General features: G+C 38.3%; 2 long non-coding RNA genes across 3 annotated transcripts; one reads left to right on the forward strand and one right to left on the reverse strand.

Annotated features, from left to right (window-relative positions):
* Positions 1-2,905: 2,905 nt before the first annotated feature.
* Positions 2,906-5,082, reverse strand: LOC149118681 (uncharacterized). Its single transcript, XR_016201207.1, has 2 exons — positions 4,865-5,082; positions 2,906-4,185 (listed from the first exon to the last, which is right to left on the reverse strand). It is a non-coding gene; the product is annotated as an uncharacterized LOC149118681 (long non-coding RNA).
* A 90-nt stretch (positions 5,083-5,172) lies between these two features.
* Positions 5,173-20,822, forward strand: LOC149118682 (uncharacterized). 2 transcript variants are annotated; one of them, XR_016201209.1, is made up of 6 exons: positions 5,173-5,236; positions 5,344-5,443; positions 10,102-10,338; positions 19,051-19,213; positions 19,326-20,477; positions 20,599-20,822. It is a non-coding gene; the product is annotated as an uncharacterized LOC149118682 (long non-coding RNA). The 2 variants fall into 2 exon arrangements; XR_016201210.1 differs by having other exon boundaries at positions 10,139-10,338.
* Positions 20,823-21,619: the final 797 nt, after the last annotated feature.

The following is a 21,619-nucleotide window of genomic DNA, read 5'->3' on the forward strand; positions in this document are numbered from 1 at the left end:
CAAACTTAGAGGCAGTAAAGCTATTACAGTTTCTCAAGACAGATACTATTAGAAAACAAGGGGTTTGGTTATAATAAGAGATCACCAGATATTGATCTTTCCAGCTTTGTCTCAACCTTCCTTACTGAACTCTTTGTTTTGGCAATAAGTCATTTTGGCGTTACAAGTTTCTCCTGGATAAGGTAACTCTTATTGCCAATGGCTTAGCATAGGAAGTGTCCCTGTTAATATTTTCTTTCCTCTTTAATTCACTTGCTGCTGGGAACTAGATTCTGTATTTTTTAGTTCTTTTCATATAACATCCTATGAGTTTTCTTTTACAGCCTATACAAGTTTAATTGAACTCACTGTGATATTAAAAAAAAAATTAGAACCCAAAGCACCAGTGTAGGATACCTTTCTTGTCAGAGGTGCGAGACAAGAAATAGCTTTGCACTCTATGCGGACGCCCGAGGAAACAGATCCTGCGCCGATCTCATATTTGACGAACATTTTGACATGAAATAAAGCACCTTTCTGCCAAGAGGTCTCATCCATGTTATTCTGAATGTCATCCGTTTCATCTAGGTCTCCCGTACAGTGATTTTATATCATTTTACCACCTAAAATATCCACACGTCTGCACGGCTTGCGTCAGTTGGTTGGCCTCGCTGAAGAAAATGTTATCATTGACAGTTTTGCGGATAATTTAGCGCAGAAAAATAATTCCTTGGTACATTATTTACTGTAATTTCCAACCCAGCATATGACTTGATGGTTCAAATGTCCTTGTAAGGGAGCATTTTCCATCAGATACTTTCTCATATTTCGAGGGTTTCGAGTATTGATCAGCAGGTCCTCCACGCTATCGTCTACAAAATAATGGGTTTAAACCCACTGATCATTTTTATGCATATGTTAAATGATTCGTTTTCATAACCATTCAAAGGTTTTAAACCATATCAAGATCATATTTTTGTGTTCGTGTTGTTAATCGTTGGGTTCTCCAGATATCGCCCAGGAAACGGGCGCGACGCTTCACTTTTCAATCGCGTTTTCAATTGAGCGATCTCCAAATTTTGCGTGGTTTTGAGCCTTCCGACATCTAATTTTTGAAACCCAAGGTACTTTTGGACACAATATTAATAGGTTATCTTATTCCTGTGGTCTGTTGATCGCTTTCTTTCAAATTCTTTGAGTAATCATCGGATGAAAAACTTGTCTGGTGTCATTCTTTAGCGGCCATTGAAACTTCACGGGCTGGCTCACGAGTGACGTCATAATGGCCAAGATCATCGGGCGCGCAATCGCATGGCAACTCAAGCAAAGTTGACCTCTCCCTCCTGTTACAACCCAGGAGGGAGAGGTCAACTTCGCTTGCGTTGCCATGCGATTACGCGCCCGATGATCTTGGCCATTATGACGTCACTCGTGAGCCGGCCCGTGAAGTTTCAATGGCCGCTAAAAAATGACACCAGACAAGTTTTTCATCCGATGATTGCTCAAAGAATTTGAAAGAAAGCGATAAACAGACCACAGGAATAAGATAACCTGTTAAAATTGTGTCCAAAAATACTTTGGTGTTCAAAAACTAGAAGTCAGAAGGCACAAAAACATGCAAAATTTTGAGATCGCTCAATTAAAAACGGGATTGAAAAGTGGAGCTTTGCACTCGTTACTTGGGCGATATCTGGAGAACCCAACAATGAACAACACGAACACAAAAACATGATCTTGATATGGTTTAAAACGTTCGAACAGTGATGAAAACGAATCATTTAACATGTGCATAAAAATGATCAGTGGGTTTAAACCCATTATTTTGTAGACGATAGCGTGGAGGACTCGCTGATCGATACTCGAAACCCTCGAAATATGAGAAAATACTCCCTTGCAAAGGCATTTGAACTATCAAGTTATATGCTGGGTTGGAAAGTAAATAATGTACCAAGGAATTATTTTTCTGCGCTAAATTATCCACAAAACCGTCAAAGATAACATTTTCTTCTGCGAGGCCAACCAGCTCCGAGCAGACGTGTGGATATTTTAGATGGTAAAATGATGTAAAATCACTCTACAGGAGACCTAGATGAAACGGATGATATTCAGAATAACACGGACCAGACCTCTTCCCAGAAAGGTGCTTCATTTCATGTCAAAATATTCGTGAAATATGAGATCGGAGCATGATCTGTTTCCTCAGGCGTCCGCATGCAGTGCAAAGCTGTTTCTTCTTCTGAACTTCTGACAAGAGAGGTATCCTAAACTGGTGCTTTGGGTTCTATTTATTTTTCATTTCTCAGTATAGACTGTATAGACTGTAAAAGACAACTGCGTAGGATGTCATATAGAAAAACCTAAAAAATACAGAATCTGGTTCCAAGCAGCAAGTGAATTAAAGAGGAAAGGACATATGAACAGGGATACTTCCTATGCTAAGTCATTAGCAATAAGAGTTAACTTAACAAGGAGCAACTTGTTAAGCCAAAATGACTTTTTGCCAAAACAAAGAGTTCAGTAGAAGGTTATGACAAAGCTAGAAAGATCAATATCAGGTGATCTCTTATTATAACCAAACCCCTTGTTTTCTAATAGATTGACAAACTGTAATAGCTTTACTACTTCTAAGTTTGAAATGATAATCAATTCTTTTCTTTATACTTTATGCTTTTAATTTTCGTCATAAATCTTATGTGAACAAAGACAGCTCCAACAATTATTTTACACTAAGCTTAAACTGAACTACAAAGAAATATTTTCGAGAAGAGTGTCACAGAGAGGTTGCACTTGTAAACATGGACTTCAAGCCTGATTTCTCCCCAGCTCCTTCCATCCCAGTTTCCCCCTGTTGCTTTTTGCATTGATGAGTTTATTTTTGGCTTCAAGAAAATGATAAGTGTACATTTCCAGCAAATAACACACAGGATTGGGTTTTAAATGTTTAATTGACAGTACATTGGCAATAAATAGATAGCTTTCCATGGTGGTTGCATGTACTGCCAGAAATGGGACCTGCTTGAATGGTCTTGCAAAGGTAGTGGAGGATGGTAACTTAAAGTTTAAAAAGATCAAACTAACAAGACTCCTCATAATATTCACCAGTCAAAAATTACAGTAAATGTTTATATGACCTCCCTTCCCTCTTTGGTGTTCATATCGCCCCTAACTCTTTTCAACAGAAAATGTAAACTAAAAGACAAATTTCCTAATGAGATCCAGCACCACGAATTCAAGTATGTATTTACCATTAAAAAATGCAATTCTCACAATTAAATGATCCAAGCCCCATCCACCTTTTAAGTCCCGTCCAAGCAGATACAATGCGGTCATGTACATGGAGCTAATATCATAATTTATAAAACATTAAATAGCTCATTTCCAGTATCAATGTATTGAACCGAGGTCTTCAGATTTTCACATAAAGAATTTTTTTCAGCACCCTCACCTGCACAAAAAAGAAAAATAAAATTTTCTGAAACATGTCAAACAAACTACAACAATCACTCTGCATAAAGCATTTTTGGATCCTTACTTAAAGAAAATTTACAATATTGTTTAGGAATTAAAATAAATCACACTTCAAATACCTAAATTGTTGATCAACAGTGCCAATTTTGTAAACATAATAAGATTCAGCAACAGGAACTCAAGGTGACCAAGTTTGGTACTCAAGTTTTGCGAAATAAGAATACTTAATTGCAGCCGACAGTGAGACCCCTTATTTGATCTTAGGTAATCAAGAAAGCCCTCGTCCCAGTGACCCTAAACAAGCTAACTTTCACTGTTTTGTTGAGAAAGTGAAACACAAGCCACCTTTAGCAACATAACCAAGGTAATCCTGGTAGGCATGATAACCTTTTTTCGTCAAAATACTATGACTGGCCTACCTGGGGCAACTCATGGTATGAGGATATAAAAATTAACTCACAAAACCCCACAGTGATCAAATGACTGGAAGGAAGCCAAAGGAAGAAGGATAACTGAGCACTGGAGTATAAGAAAAGGCTTAAGTAATCCTGGAAGGACCACTTCATGTCATATATTAAACACTCGATAAAGTTGCCTCAGAAGGGTCTGATAGGGTTGCCTTCAGTACCCGAGACCATATAAATGGGGCCTTGTACTCTCTCCTCTGCAGACGCTCCCTATGGGAAATTGAATATACTCCGAACTACCAGCCTGTGGTCAAAGCAGCACGAAAGTGGCCTATGAAGAAGAGAAAAGTCTTACAACACTAGACTGCAAACCATGGGTAAAATGTAGACTGCAGGCTTTTTAGGAATATGATATTCCCATTTTCATTTATAAAGAGATCGAGCTAACCATACACCGGCTAACCTGTGCCGTATATTTCAGGGTAAACAGAGCACAAGCTCTATATAAAGGAAATGGGAATACAATATTCTTAAAAAGTCTGCAGTCTGCATGTTATCCTCTGTCTGCATTTTAACCCCCGTTGTGCAGTAGGCAGGCTTTGTCTTATTTAAATAATTAAGCTTAAGTTCTTGTTTGAGAAAGTTCTCATTTCCTTCATTGTGGATAATATTTCTGTTCGCTAGGCCCATTGCAGAATATGTGAAAAGGTTTCAGTTTTGTGAGAGAACACTCCGCGCACGAGATCGCAGATATTTCATACTCAAATGGACTGATCATTTTTACTGCTAATTCTTCAAAATCATCTTCAGATACAATGTTTTCCTATACATATAAGCTATTCTGTGACCAAGTTACACGTTTCTTTACGTTACCGATCACGTAAAAAGGGCAATTTTACAGGGCGAATAGTCAAAATTTTGCCCCACATATTTCCAACGGAGAGCGATGACCGTAACACTTTAAATACACTTTCTGCAAGATTTTTCGGTTGTAATTAAAATCTACTTACCTCTAAAGAAAGAAAAATGATAATCACTCCTTGAGATCCAAATACAATACCATTTGAAACTGGAATGATAGGAGAAATCTGCCTCAAAAAGTTGTATCAGCGAGAGACGACGACGCCATTTTCGAAAATTTTGTGCATTTGCGCGCTTCTTTCGCCGTGACGTCATAATGGCCATGATCATAGGGTCAGCCAAATCTGACGTGTTCACTTCTCCCTCCTGTTACAACCATTACTAACCTTTCCATTGAGAGAAACCGCTGTCAAACGAGACCGTACTCGCAATCACTCGGTGCACTCTGGGAAGGAGATTTTGATTGTATTCAAATTCGATTCAAATATTCAAAGTGAGAAGGCGCGGAGTTTTTAAACCAAGTAAGCTAGCTACAGTTATTTGGTCGTGCTTTTGACCAAACATGTTGCTCATGTCTAGTTTACGGTAAATTGGAGGAACTCAAGCTTTGATATCTATGTTTAACCAGGTCACTAGCTGCTGATGATTGTCGCTGGGTCTGTCTGACTTGCATTACAACTCTAGCTTGAAAAGCCGGCCCACGTTGTGCGTAGTATTTCCAGTTCAAGGTAAGCTCACAAAATGTTTTTAATTGTGCTCATTATGGTTATAAACAAGTGAAAACTGGTTATGGGCGTTATAAGCAATGCTTCATTACATTGAAAATTATGTTCACACGATTAATTATTGACCAGTAAGAGTTGTTGAATTAGGCCCTTCGGTGTACGTGAGCGAAATGCAAACTTTAGTCAGTGAAGTATCCATCACACCTCAATGGAAAATAGATATTTGTTTTGTCGGTTCTTGATTTTTTTTTTTTCCAAAGTCCCTTGTTTTCTTGCAGCATTCCATTGCTGTTGTTCGCATTTGGGTGGATTTGCAAAACATTCAATTCTTTCCTGTCTTGAGTGAGTTTGTTGTCCATTGCACACTGATTGTTAAATTGTTTGATATTGCTGTGTACTAGTTTACTTAACAGGTAGTGGATGCTGCCTGTAAGTTAGCATGTATAGAGTAGTATGTCGCGGAGCTGAATAATTTTTTTTGTGCATAGGATACAGCAATAAAGAGGGGTGAGGCGTTGTGTGACACCTAGTCACAAAAGTGATAGGTGAAGGTGAATGAAGAGGGTTAGCAGTTGAGAAAGGGAATTATATAGCCCCCAAAAACTGGAATACCAAAATCGTGTTTTGTTGTCTTGTTCTTGTTCTGAAAAAGAATTTAAAAAATTACCAAGCCAACAGGGTAAGGCAAAACAAACGTATAACCCATAGGAAGAGAATACAGTAAGATTTCACTGGTTACTCTACTGAGAACGAGCTATGCAGCAAAAAGAGAAACAAATGTAATCTACATACATTGCTTACTGGTGAGTCCTAAGTTTGTTCACTGCTTCTAGTAATCAACTACATGCATCAAGGCAGGTTAAATTTGGCTACTTGAATATCTGATTTAATGTATGGCATGTCACTGAGATGTTTAATCAGAATTCTTCTCAAGTTAAAGGTGTCATCACAAGTGTGCACTGTTAACAATAATTACTTTTTTGCCAATGTTTGGAAGGGGTGGTGGGCCGGCCGGGGGTAGTGGGTTGGGGTGGGAAGTTGATGGCCTAATGGTTAGTCAGCTGGACTCTGGATCAATAGGTCCAACATGAAGCCCAAGCTGGGGTTGCTGTGTCATGTTCTCAGGCATGACACCTTACCCTTGCAATGCTTTTCTCCACCCAAGAGTGTAATGGTACTGGCCAATTTGTTAGGGCAACCTGACAATTGCTGGGGGTCACCTGCAATGGACTAGCATCCCATCCAAGGGGAGAAGCAACACTCCTAGACACTTCATATTACAGAAACTGGAGTGGAGCACCCGTGCTGATGATCCATCTGACTTCTCTGTTCCCTTGGGAATGGAACAGACTTTCAAGCCCTGCAGCCAGGGAAAACATCACTGGAATGTACCCATTCTTAGCCACAAAGACTGGCAGGGGGATTTGGTGTCCTGTTTGAAACAAACCTTTCACCATTTAAGTCCAACACCCTTCACTGGATATACCATGAAACGTTTAAGTGAGGGAGGGAAAGGGCGTTTGTTAACATGCACTTTTAGCAAGCAGTTATGCAACAGATGACTAGAAATGTGGAATGGCAGATTGGGACCAGGGCAGTAGTGGATTGTGTAATGGGGTGGGAAATCAGGGAATGGTACCCCTTGAGTTTGGTTGTACAGTCAGGTTGATTCAGGAATCTATGGTGAAGGACAATTCCTCAGTAGTGATTTGGTTAGAACATGTTATTGCGGTCACCGAGGTTAGAATTCAGACCTCTGAATGAGTCTTTTTGTTATAGGAAAAAGACAGGTTATAAAACAACAGTTATTTGTGCTTGATATTCAGATGACATGCCTTATTTGGATGATGCACAGCTTCTGATTGGCTGTTGAAAATTGGGAAAATGATCTATTGCATGCTTGGTTGGGATGATGTCACTTGTTTTATGCCATAACAGAGCAGCAGATGGGGTGGAAAGAAAGTCGTGGTTGGTGATCCTTTTATCATTTCAGAGACGTCTCCATCCTTTTGGCATTTAGCTCGAGATGTTTGAGTGTTTCTTGCAGGAACTACAGTGCAAGGATTTTCTAGTTGTCACGAAGCATCATCTTCCATGTACTTAGGAGAAGTCTCAAGCAATGAACTGACACACCTTGACAAAGAAGTAACCTACATCAGTCACATGAGGTGGAGAGGATTCACCATGCTTTTGCACAAAGGTGTTACAGCAGCAAAGGTGGAGGCAATGCAGATGTGGTGATGGCGCAGCACTGGAGCGCATGGTTGGAGGCAAAGGTTGGCGCGCGTGGTGCAGGGGTGCATGTGCGACATCTTTGTTGCTGTGACACCTTTAGGCAGACAACCTGAATCCTCCTCAGTTCATGTGATTGCTGTTAGCCACCTCTTCATCAGGATGTGTCATTTCATCACCTGGTACTTTTCCTGAATGCATGGATGATTTTGCTTCATCACAGCCAGAAAATCCTTGCACTGTAGTTCCTGCAAGAGATACACTTGAGCATCTTGAACTGAATGCCTGAAGGACAGAAATGTCACTGACATGAAAGAAAGATCTGCCACCATGACTCACTCTCCACCCCACCTGCTGTCATTATAGCCTGGAACATGTAACATTATTTCTACTGGGCATGGAATGCATTATTTTCCCAATTTTCAACAAAAAATCAAAAGCTGAGTTTCATCCCTATCAGATGTGGCATTTAAATATCAAAAGGAATAATTGTTGTTACAAAGGCTGCCTGTCTTTTTTCTATAATAAAAAATGGCTCCTTCAGAACTCTGAATAGTGGCCTTGGTTACCACAACACCACATGCCGACCACATCACCACTGGGGGATTGTCCTTCATTGTGGGTTCTTGAATCAACTTGTCTGTACAGCCACACTCGAGGAGCATCACTCTCCAATGTCCTCTCCTCATTCCATGATCCACCATTGCCCTGGTCCCAACCTGCCATTTTACATTTCTAGCCATCTGCTGTGTAGCTGTCTGTTTAAAATGCATGTTAACCAATGTCCTTTTCCCTCCCTCACTTGAAGGTTTTGTTTGTACATCCAGTCAAGGGGGTTAAACTTTTATGGGAAAAGGTTTGCTTTAAACAGGACATCAAATCCCTTGTCTGGTCTTTGTGGCTCAGAACGAGAACACTTTAGTGATTATTTCACTGGCTGCAGGGCAGGGAACTCTGTTCCACCCCTTTGGGATATGGATGAGCCAGATGGCTCATCAGTGCTGGTGCTTCCCTTTGGTCTCTGCGACATGAAATGCCTAGGGGTATTGCCACTCTCTTTCTGGATGGGATTCTAGTCTATCACAGGTTACCCCTTGTTTTTGTCAGGTTGCCCTTACAATCGGTCAGTACCATTTCCACTCCTTGGAGGGGAGAGGTACTGGGAGAGTCAAGTGTCTTGCCTGAGAACATGATAGAGCGACTCTGGCTTGGGCTCCATTTTGGACCTGTTGATCCAGAGTCCAACTGATTTACCATTAGGCCATCAACTTCCACCCCTGCTCAACCTCCAACTACCCCCTCCCAACATTGGCAAAAAAGGTATTGTTAACAGTGCACACTTGTCATGACAACATTAAATCATGAAGAATTTTGATTCAACATCTCAAAGGCAGGCCATACATCAATTTGGATGTTCGAGCAGCCAAATTTAAGCTGTCTAGACACTTGTAGTTGACTGATGCTAGCAGCTGGCACTGAATTGACTTACCAGTAGGACTTACTGGTAGCTAAGGTTAAAGTATAGTCCTTTCCCACCTTTCACAATTAGTTTGTCTGGTACAGTTTATACCTTGTGATGGGGCTTTTGCGAGATGCTTGAAAAGGTCTTGAAAATTCTGAAAAGTAAGTGTTCTCCTCATAAAAGTCTTGAAGTTTTACCACTAGACCCTTTTACCTCTAGAATCCTCTTGAAATGTTCATGAATGCCAATGACTATGGGCAGCATTAAAACAATATTTTGTCACCACAATATGGCTGGGGAAACATTAATGGATATGGAAAAGACAAAATTTATAGGCCAGGCAGAGGCCATTTTAAGGGAATGTCCATACATATTAAAGAGTCTCCAAGCAGCTTTGTTGGTCAAACCTAAAATTTTATAATATAAATAAACTTTTCAGCAATCTTCCCTTTATTTGGTAGATTTACGTTTGGGGTAGCAACAAGAAACAGAAAACCTCTGAATTAGTAAAACTTGAAGTTGTGCCTCCAGATTGACATGTATTGGTATGGTGGATACTTTGCTCATAATTAAAGTTTGTTCTTGATCAGATTGATGACCTAACATGGTGATAAGAATGAGGAGTTTAATTTGAAATTAGAGCCCTATAGTGACTGGATCTTAAGGAGATCATGTAACTCTCATGACTTGTAATGTCATACCAACCAGAATTTTGCAGGACTCAATTGCAAAATGTCTAAGTCAACATATTTTGTCAGTGTCTAATCTTACAACATGTGCTAAAGAAAAAGGTAGGCCTTTCAAACTGTTTAGGTCCAGCTTTGAAATGAAAAAAGTGAAAAAAGAAGTCAGGATGGATGACTCCCCCCCTCCCCTTGCCTTCCTCTGCCTTTTAAAAAATTGTTCTAATTTTATTGCAGCATATATTTGTGACTGTGACAAATGTTAATGTACTTTGCATTTTTAGTATGGAACATGAAACTTAATATGAAATATTCTTGGAGGTATTCTAAAACAGGCATGATTCATGACAAGTACATGAAGTTGAGAAATTCAACTGCACGGGATGGGATCAGTGATGGTGCTTGTTAGAAGACCACAAGTGGATTGTCAGAACAGCACAACAGCGTCAAAATGAATCACCAGCCCTGTGTGTTGTCACAGTACAGAGTGTGAATACATGGTCTGGGTTAAGTTGCTTGAGGTAGATTACAGTACATTCAAAGTGCATTGTATGATGAAGTTAATGTTGTCAGTCTTGTTCATTTTGCTTTTTCTTTGATAAGAAGTTTTAAGGGGTTTATTTTAACACCTGCAGTGCACCAGGTGCTAAAATTTTGCCCTTTGTGTAATCATGCAACAAAAAGCTAATGGTTGCTTTAAAAAGCAGAAACAGTTGTTTACAAGTGTCTTTGTAAGGATTGGATGAAAAAATTCCCCATAATCTTTTTTTTTAATTTTTATAGAGAGATGATAGAGTATTGATTTCAAAATAATATACTCTATCATCCATTTTAGCATTCCACACCATGAGCAATCAGTTTAGCAATGAGCAATCAGGGATGGTTAGGCCAAATAGTCTAAAGCTGTGGGAAGTCCTCTGCAAAGCAGGGATCACACAGAGTGTGCAGATGTACACATAGCCATACATTGTATGCTTGAATGCATGAATGTAAGGCCTCAGTGCAAGGAATTGTATGTTTCAACTAAGCTGATGACATTACGTTTAAGAAAAACAGCAATCTTACATCATGCCTAAGTCCAAAAAGAAGAGAAATTTGGAGGCAAAAAAAAATTTGAAAGTTACTCTGCAAGAACAAAATGCTACTGAAGATTAGTCATGGTAGATGACCAGACCTCCAGTTCCCCTCTATGTAAATCCTATGATCTCAACAACTTTTCATTAAAAAGATTATAAAGCATAGCATGTTTAACCCAAAGGATCTAACCCAAAGGATCCAAACCCAAAGGATCTTCAGCAAAGGGCAGAATTATATCTATGGCTTCCTGGGTTCCATGTGTATTAGTGTTACTCACCTCCTGAATATATCAAGCTTCAGTAGCAGAAAGAATGGTGTCAGAAGGGAAGAAAGGCAGGAAATTTGTGTATTAGCAGCAGTGGAGTGTGATGAAGGAATTTTTGTTTTCAAAAGCACCAGAACTGTGAATTTGAAGCATCATGGCAGTTTACACTACACCATCACTGCAGCCTATAAATGGAAGGATTCTGTCTTTCAAAATGGAAATTATTTCTGTAATTGTGCCAATGCTATGTCAACACCATCAATGTTAACAAGAAATCTAATGAAGTAAAGGCTGGACAGGCTGGACTGCATGGTGTTGTGTTGTGGGATGGGAATGGCTTGTGTAAAGTTATGAATATTGCTATCTAACAGATGCGGATAAGGAACACCCTGAGAAGATTCTGTATTTAAGCAACCATTTTATGCCACGGAAACATGTTATTTTAAGGGGTCAAGTTTGGATTCACCAATCAAGCTGAACATGAGGTTATTGATTGATTATGATGTGATATTGAGCCAGCTGGCAGAATCCTGTGAATTTGAGGACCTGTGTGAAAGTTTAATCATGATATATTAGTTATTGGCTTTCAAGATTGCAGTATTAAGAGAATGGTTAGTCTCTGCCTCACCACTATGCATACTGGACACCATGTACATTGCAATGTTGGGATGTCAGTATTATTTTCATGCCATCATACTGATGGCTGAAATGGTAGTGTACAGGTCTAGGCACACAACTGGTCTGGACATACAGCCTGATCTAATATTGGTTAGGTTTTTTTGTTTCATGTCTTATTGGGTATTTGATCCAGACTGAGGGCAAGTCACTTTCCCATTACTATATAACATTGGGTTTGGTTGGTCGACTGGATAGTCTGATATATTTTGAAATGGTGCTGCCATTGGTTCAGGTGCTGTTTCTGTTATGCTCTCCTGTGTTGGATTGCCAAGGGTGTTGCTGAGAACGTTGGGATGTGGAGGAAAGCAGCACAGGCACAGGATTACTGTGGGTAGTATGTCAACAGTCGGTTGCTTCATGCAAGACCATGGAAAGAGAGTATATATTGGTGGGGACATTGCTGGAGGCAACCCTGGCTCTGAAGAATGTCCTGGGGGTGTGTCTATGTGAGAAGAGCTTCTTGCAAGTTGAGTTTCCCAGACTGGGGGTGTGTCTTTGTGAGAAGGGCTTCTTGTAAGTTGAATTTCCAAGACTGGGGGTGTGTCTTTGTGAGAAGGGCTTCTTGTAAGTTGAGTTTCCCAGACTGGGGGTGTGTCTATGTGAGAAGGGCTTCTTGCAAGTTGAGTTTCCCAGACTGGGGGTGTGTCTATGTGAAAAGGGCTCCTTGCAAGGTGAGTTTCCCAGACCTAAAAGAGCTAGACACATTTTTCTCAGGGTTGCAAATGTTTCGTATCAGTTTGCATGCCAGGCCAGAATTTGACATCTTTACACAGTTGTATGTTCAACTTTGGGCCGAAGTATGCAACAAAAGCGTCCTGTAACATGTTGGTATTTTTTTTTTGCTTGACTGCTTGTCTTGATAGGTGCAGAATGGTTGTAGGAAATCAGATATTGTTCTTTATCAATTCTGTCTTGTACAGTTTGTTCAGCAAATCATATTATTTTATAAAATACACCAATTTTTATTCTTTTGATTGGCCCTAGAATGGGAGTAAGCCTTCCCCCAGCTGTTATCCCACTGTCATTTTGCTTTGTTTTCGTAATTTGCATATATGTAGCAAAGTATCTGTAAAATTAAACTTTAACTTAGAGATCATAATTTGCTTCTATGAGTAAAAGAACCATCAGCAAGGCTAAGATGTACGAGAAACCAGCTTCTTGAAATAAACACTGAATGTTTTAAAAATAGTTTTATCATTATCAGTAGGTTATGTGTTAAGTATAAATTAACAGTAATTATAGTCTTACCTTTTTATCATTTTAGCCTTTTTTAAATTTGGAAAACTACTTTTTAGATATGTTTTTAATCATTTCGATCTTTCATTAATTGTAACACTTGATACGTATTTTTATCAAATGAATCAAGACATTATGATTATTACTATTATTATTACATTTGGAGGTAACTCTTTCACTTTTATTTTGTAATAATTGTAGGTTGTGGACTTAGAACTTGTTCTGGTTCTAGATCTGTAGACTTTGCACCAAATATAGGGCTTGTGTAACACTAGAAAAGTACAATACAAATGATACAATAAAGGTTTTTCCTGGATGCAAATTAATAGAAGTAACAAGATGAAAGGGTAAAACAAAGTAATGACGAATGATTAGGGACATCCAAAAGTAAATAGGCACCCTGAAAGGAAGTTAGAAGGGTTGGCTGTAATTGAAAACTTCCTTGAATTTGGAAACATGAATAAAGGGAAGAAATGCTACAGCAATGTAATAATAAGATAGTAAAAATCATATGCAAGCATTTTGCAAAAGTAAAATTATATAAATACCTAGATGAACTTCAAGTTCATTCCTGAAAGCTGACAAACTGCCTGCTTTAACAACAAGTGGTTGGTCGTTATATGACTTAATTATCCTGGTAAAGAATGCCGCATAATATGCATTAACCTTCCTGCTTTCAACATAAAACTTTTACAGAATGATTTGCTTTTAAATTCAAAAACATTGTTTGAGTCGAGATGACTTAGACAGAAAACAACAAACTGCAGCATGCTGCAACATACAGTCACATTTTTTTTGCAAATTAAGTATCAAAAATATTCCTCAACAGGCCGATGTTGACAGAAGCTTGGGCTAAGTCTTGCACCTTAAATGGTGACTTGATTGGAACATACAATTTTATTCCCCTTCAGGTCCATCATTGGTGTACCTGATTTATCTATCTCCTCTAATCAGCCCACCCTCAGCTTCTTCAGCTGTGCCCAAGTCAAAGATCTGTTGCACTAGTGTGTGCATAATTCCTCTTGCAGTCAAGAGGTCAAGCCAGCTTGACTTTGGACATAAAACGTTGTCCAGTGGATCTTCAAATTGCAACTGAGCCAGAGACTGTTAGGAAATGTTATCCAGTTATCAGTTTTAGGGCTGCCTTTGGGAGACCAAATAAGTGTTTTTAACACTGCTAATGGACTACAATCTTTGTTGGCAATGAGAGATCCTGGGTTAATCAGTTGATACAAAGCTAAATATGCTAAAGTAACAATTAAACTGAAATAGTTGTCTTTATGAAATATTGTATGCCATACAGAATACTAATTAGTAGTCAATATTATGTTATATTTATCAATAAATAGTTTGTTTGATAGCTTTAGTGTGAAAACACTGTGAAGAGAACAAACCATTTATAGGAATCAGTTGGTACAAAGCAGTACATGTAACAATTAAAATGAAATGAAATAATTTCCACAATAATGATATTACCAGTAAATGATAATTACTGGTATATGATAATGAAAGGTGCATAGAAGAAACATCACTCAATTACTTTCTTGTAAAGGAAAATAATTTATTGCAAACTTGAATAAGAAAAAGACTAATAAGCTTCACCTGTGCCGTGGTCCTTAATTAACTTTGTTGCTGGATTTTGTTTAGTCATATTGAACAGAATCATGGTCTATGACCTGATTTTTTTTAAACACAAAATGCATCCAAACTGTGGTCAAAGACTAAAAGAAGAAACAACAAAAAAAATGTTTTAGCAGCAATGGACTCTTCATGCCCTGTAGGGTGCAGGGTATGATGGAGTCTGGTCATCATTTTCTTCTAACTTGGAGTCTTTTTGTGACCTTTGCCCTGGCCATGTGGCATTTCATTTAGCTTGGAGAAGTTTCTCTGATTAGCTTTTGAAACCTTCCTTGCTCAGCAATATCAGAGAAGAACTTTTCAAGACTTTGGCCAGGCTGAGGATTGGTGCTCGTAGGCTGATCAAAGCTCAACGTTGCGACCTCTGGGGTCGCCAATGCGACCAAATTTTTTTTCACTGGCAACTAACTTTCCATGCTTTTCACTGATTGAAATACCTTTGCTGGTGACTAAATCTGGAAACTAAGGGGCCAGCTGGCCCCAAGGTTTTTTCCTGAAAGTTGAGCACTTTTGATATTTATAAACAGGGTGGGTGTTTATTTTGCACACTTTTTTTCTTTGTGGGATTTTGTTTTTTGTTCTCCCTTACTAGTGCCAGTACAAGTTGATTTTTCTCCTCTCTCTTGCATGACTGAAGAATGTTTGGTCCTAGCTTGAAGGGAAGTAGCTAGACTGTGACAAAATTACAGTGGAACTGCATCATACGGTCACCTTGTTAGTACAGTCACACCATTGTTATGGCCACTTTATTGTGTCTGGGTGAAATACCCATACATTTTCTTATAACAGAACCCTGCTAATGCAGCCACCCCTTTAATACATGGCCAAAGCTGCCACATTCTGAAATCGCAACCTGTATAATCCTTTATAATGTTAACTTGTCTATATGGCCATTCAGACCAGTTATGTTCATATTTCCATTGTTACTGGTGTACATACTGATTAAAGTTTCGGTGTTTTAAAAAAAATCAATTAGTCTGATGCATATTAAAGACTTACACTTAAACTTGTTAGAAATTGTTACAAGTTTAATTGTGATGTATCTGTTAACATCCTGTAAGTCAATTTATATCACTCATGAAATTTGACCCTACCCCATTAATACAGCCAGCCTGTTAATACGGCCAAATTTTCGTGGCCCAGACTGTATTAACAGGGTTCCAATGTAGTTCTCTTTATATACTTTGCTTTGGCCCTTATCAATTCTGCTTATGTTATGGTCTGCATTTGAGACGGAGAAGGGAACAAGCTCAAAGCTCGCTTTGGGAGCTAAATCAGTCATCTTTGATGTCATTTTCTGTAGGGTATGGTGTAGATCCACTGCCTTAGTGGTAATAAGTTGGCAAGTTGACACACCTGGCCTTTACAATAAAGCAAGAGATCTTTCCTTTCTAGTTTGCGGCCTTTCTTTTGCAATAACTGGTAGCAATTACTGCAGACAACTCTTGCCTTGAGGGCCCCCTCTGCTATTATGGATAGCCTGATGTTACTGATACAAGTTATATCCCCACTGAAAAACCATAATTTATGATATTAAAATTGGCAAGACAGCCTATAACTACATCTACATCTACACTTAGTTAAGTCGGTAAAAATCCAGAGATGTCACGCCAACTGTAAAAATCTCAGAATAAACCTAATACAATGGGATATTAAAACTACAACATTAAAACTAATATTAAAACTAATACAATGGACTATACAAACTACAAAGTGCTAGAATTAAAATAACATTTGTTATTAAACATCTTAATCACTTTCTGAAATAAGAAGTTACTTATGGCCTTTGCGAATAAAAAATAATCTGTCAGTTTTCTGACAGAGTCTGGCAGAGAGTTGAATGATCGAGCAGTCATCGATTTACCGCTATTATCATATCCCCATTGCAAAATTGTGGACACTTCATATGATCCCAGACTGATACTTTCAGTGTTTCTCAATTGTTGCAATGGATGCCTGGGATGTGTTGAATGACTTGTCATTATTCTGTTGTCTTGGAGTGTTTACTAGTTTGTACACTATTTTGACCTATATTACATATATTACAATTTTTTGTAAAAAATGGAAATCTTAAAAGAGCAAAGCAGTATATACACTACATGTGAGTTGATGTGTATTGAGTCATTTTCATCACACCCCTCTTGTGCAGCCAGTCCTGCTAATACAGACAAGAATGACAATCTCGAGGATGTCCACTATAACGAGAGTCAACTGTATTGGTGTCCACTTCTATGGTGAATTTGATAGAGGGATGGTAGTTGTTGAGGGTTTCAAGGAAAGTTACATGTACTGCTGAACTCGAACCAGTTGTGGTCAGTTGTCAGTGAAGTGGTTTTTCTAAGAGAATAAGTCTGATGTCAGAATCTTTGTATTGGTTGATGGTTGGGAGCCTGATTTCTTGATAAGTTTTATAGCCTTTCTGTGTTATAGATAAAACAGGGGTGCCACAGTATGGTAGGAAATGGTCGGGAAAACATTCCTCTAAGGTTGGGGAATTTTATTTTGATTTAGGGAAAAATGACATTTTGAAGAAGAGTTAGAAAATATTCAGCATGACTGGTTTTATACCTGTAAAAGCTGGATGGTATTTGGGTCACTGTGATCTCAACTTTATTTTTTCCTAAATGAAGAAGGAAGATGTGTTGAAATTAGAAGTTTAATGAATGGGTAGAAGCGAATGAAGCCACTGCTATCCACTATGTGACATTTATCTGACATCGCCACAAATCCTACTTGGAGAATATTTGTGGTGTCAAGCAAAGCGCATGTACAGGTATTGGGGAAAAGAGTTCCCTAATTTGGATGTTATTAATATTCCTGAAACTGTAATCAGTACTAATTGTCTTCTAACTACTGAGGACTTGGCAATGTTTTCACGTGTTAAAAAATACTCATTAATAAAAGCTAGGCCCATTATAAGATGCATGCTATTTCATTGTTTTGCCATAAATTTAGATCTAAATGCTATTTTTACATTGAAACTTTTCTTAAGTTTTACTAAGAACTACAGTTATCAAAATATAGTGAAATAAATGGTTGCTAAGCTTTTTGCCCCATTTAAGTATCTTTGACCAAAAGTGGAAACCAATGAAAAAGATTTAACTGAATGACACCCAGTTCTGACCCAATGAAAATGATTGACAATCAGTCTAGAGGATTACTGTACATATTCGAATTAGCGCCCAGGGCGCTTATTTCAAATTTAGGAGGAGACGAGGGGCGCTTATTCGAGAGGAGCACTTAATCAAGGGGAGGTGCTTATTTTATTTTTTCCCAATTCGTGGCCTGACATGATTATTTCTGTAATACATTATCTGCGCGTAAACAACAACATAAGCTGTTTTTCGACATTAAAAACTGATCCTAAAGTTTAAATTGCGGCACCGGCAGTGCTTGTAATTTTTTTTCCAAACTTAACATGTTCACAAACTGAAACAATGTACTAATCTAATACTACACAACAAAAACTATACGTCCTTTGTTGTCTGATTACTCGTCCACAAAATGGGGGGAGGGGAGGGGGGCACTTATTTGAGGAGGGGTGCTTATCCGAGGGGGGGGGGGGTGCTAATTTGAGGATTTACTATATTATATCAGTTCTGACACTGGACAAGATAAAACTGAATGACAATCAGTATGGAGAATTACTATTTCAGTTCTGACACTGGACAAGATAAAACTGAATGACAATTAGTTTGGAGAGTTACCATTTCAGCTCTAACAATGAACAAGATAAAACTGAATGACAATCAGTATGGAGAATTGGCATATCAGTTCTGACACTGCATAGACAAGGTACACATGAATGGCAATGGGTATGGACAATTACAACATGTTCTGACACTGGACACGGTAAAAATGAATGACAATCAGTATGGCGAATTACAATATGTTCTGACACTGGACAAGATAAAACTGAATTACAATAATTATCAGTATGGAGAATTACCATATTTCCTGACACTGGACAAGATAAAACTGAACGTCAATCAGTATGGAGAATTACTATTTCAGTTCTGGCACTGGACAAGATAAAAATGGATGACAATCAGTATGGAGAATTGCTATTTCAGTTCTGACACTGAACAAGATAAAATTGAATGACAATCAGTATGGAGGGTAAGAATATTAGTTCTGACACATGACAAGGCAAAACTGAATGACAATCAGTATGGGGATTACTATATCACTACTGAATGGACTACTGAACTACTGAATGAATGGCAAACAGTGTGGAGAATCACTATTTTAGTTCTGACATATTTGGACAAGATATATGTAGAAATGAATGGCAATCAATATGGAGGGCTTACACCAGTATGGTGCATTACAATTTCAGTTCTTAGGACTACTACCTCAATTCTTACACTGGGCAAGATGCAGATGACAATTACTTTGGAGGATTACAAATGAAAATACGTTCCCACACTGGACAAGATACAAAATCAATGGCAATCAGTGCGGACGATTTTCCATTAATATCAGTTCTGGCATTGAACAAGGTAAAAATGGTTAATTGAAATATATGCATTATTTAACAAAGGTGAGGTCAGGGTGGCTGGATAGTCTAGTTGACCTGTTCTAATGTATCATTAACATTTGATCCTTTCAAAGTTAGGCTGAGGGATAGTCCAGAAAGTGAACAATGACACAACATCACAGCAAAGATCTGGCTACAAGACAATTGCAATGGAAGAGATAAACAGAATGACAATCAGTATATGGAGAATTGCTACTTCAGTTCTGGCACTGAAGAAGATAAAAGTGAATGATATTCAGCATGGAGACTTAATATTTCAATCCTGGAAACGGACACGATAAAACCAAATCGCAATCAAATGCAATATGGATGATTACCAGTTCAGTTCTGTCACTGAACAATGACAACTAGTGTGGTGGATGATCTTTCAGTTTTGTAAGTGGACAATGTGAAACTGAATGACAAGCAGTATGAAGAATTACTTTTGAAGTTCTGACACTAGACAAGATAAAACTGAATGTCAACCAGTATGGGGAATTACTAATTCAGTTCTGACACTGGACAAGATAAAACTGCAGAGTGGCGATCACTGAAGGATTACTATATTTCTAATCCTCGACAAGATAATAATGAGTGAAACTCAGTATGGAGAATTACTAGTTAACCTCTGACAGTGGAGAGGATAATACTGAATGGCAATCAGTATGAAAAACTAAAATTTCAGTTCTGACTACAAGATAAAGGTAAAGATCAAAATGAATGGCAATCAACATGGAGGATTACTATTTCATGCCTGTTATTGGACAATATGAAAGTGAATGACACTCGGTATGGAGTATACTGTTTACAGTCTGGCACTGGACAAGATAAATTTGAATAACCTTTGGTATGGAGAATTACTATTCTGTATGTTCTCAGGCACTCATGGACAAAACAAAGCTGAATAACAATCAGTGTGTGAAGTAATATTTCAGTTCTGACACTGGAAAAGGTAAAACTGAATGGCTATGGAGAATTACTATCTCAGTTCTGAAATAAACAAGATGGAACTGAATGAACATCAGTATTGAGAATTAATATTTCAGTTTCAGTTGACACTGGACAAGATAAACATGAATGGCTATCAGTATGGGGAATTAATATTTCAGTTCTAACACTGCACAAGATAAAAATGGCTGATGTTCCATAGGCATGGATAATTAGTATTTGGGTTCTGGCACTGGACGAAGACAACTGAATGAATATTAAAGTGGAAAATTACTATTTCATTTCTGATACTGCACAAGGTAAGCTCAAGGTAAAAGTGAACGACAATCAGTACGCATGACCTAGCACAAGGTCATTAGTTGGCAGAGTATTCTTGTTGACACGTTCTAATGTACTGTTTATGTTTGATTTTATCAACAGGTAGGGGGAGGAAAAGTCAAGAATGTGAACAATGAGGCAGTGCATAAGGAAAGATATGGCAACAAGACAAGTGCAGGAACTTTTTAGTAAATACTCAATAAACTTGGAAAAAATCATCTTGTTCATGCTTCGATCCCGATAGTAATGCATGATCATATATGTGATGTTGAAATCATGTGTGAGAAGTGTAGAAGAAAAAAGAATAAAGAAACAAGACTTTTGCAGTTAATGAAAGTAAACTTCACTGATATAAAGAAGGTGCTAAGAGCAAATTAAAGGCTAGAGACCAACAAGCTCTTAAAACCTTCCTATAATAAATAGTGACTAAAATCCCAAAACAATGAAAAATAAATATGCTGCAGAACCTGAAAGGCGAATGCAGATGAATCCATTCTGGGTTTTCCTTTCAGTTTCCTGCCCCCCCCCCCCCCCCCCCCTCACAATCCTCTAGTTCCCAAGGGAGAAGTTTGTAAGGAAATTAACTGTCACCTGCAATCCTTCAATCGTCCTTTTTAATGAGTAATAATTTTTTCTAAGAACACAAAAATGACAATGGTGTGTCATTTTACACCACTTTATATACCGACATTAAAATTCATTCCAGCTGTGAGCAATATGCTTCCAACAAAAGGAATACAGTCATTACACATTGCGATTGTGTGCTTTGCATATATAAACAGTGAGAAAAGAGAAACTTGTCAGAGAGCTCGCGCCTGAAAAGAATTTTATTTGCCTCTTTGTTTTGCCAAAAAGGGAATCGTTTAAAATTTAAAGCTGCTTTATTATGCAAGGAAGTCGAGAAGCGAAAATCTAGTTTTTGTTATAAATATCCACACATGCCTGGTCTCATTCCTCCCCTCCCTCATCGTCATCAAGGCTCAAATGCAATCGTTTTCTCGTCTTAGTTCTCGTTCCACTTTGATAATTTCGTAAGTTTCATTCAGTAATGTTCTTGATACAGTCTTTTTAGTGCAGAGTGCACTATTGGGATGGTTTGGGGGACTGCCTTCCGCTAAGGCGC

The sequence above is a fragment of the Orbicella faveolata genome, unplaced genomic scaffold (assembly GCF_042242905.1).
Source record: "Orbicella faveolata isolate gen_17 unplaced genomic scaffold, um_ofav_v1 contig_1, whole genome shotgun sequence".
NCBI lineage: Eukaryota > Metazoa > Cnidaria > Anthozoa > Scleractinia > Merulinidae > Orbicella > Orbicella faveolata.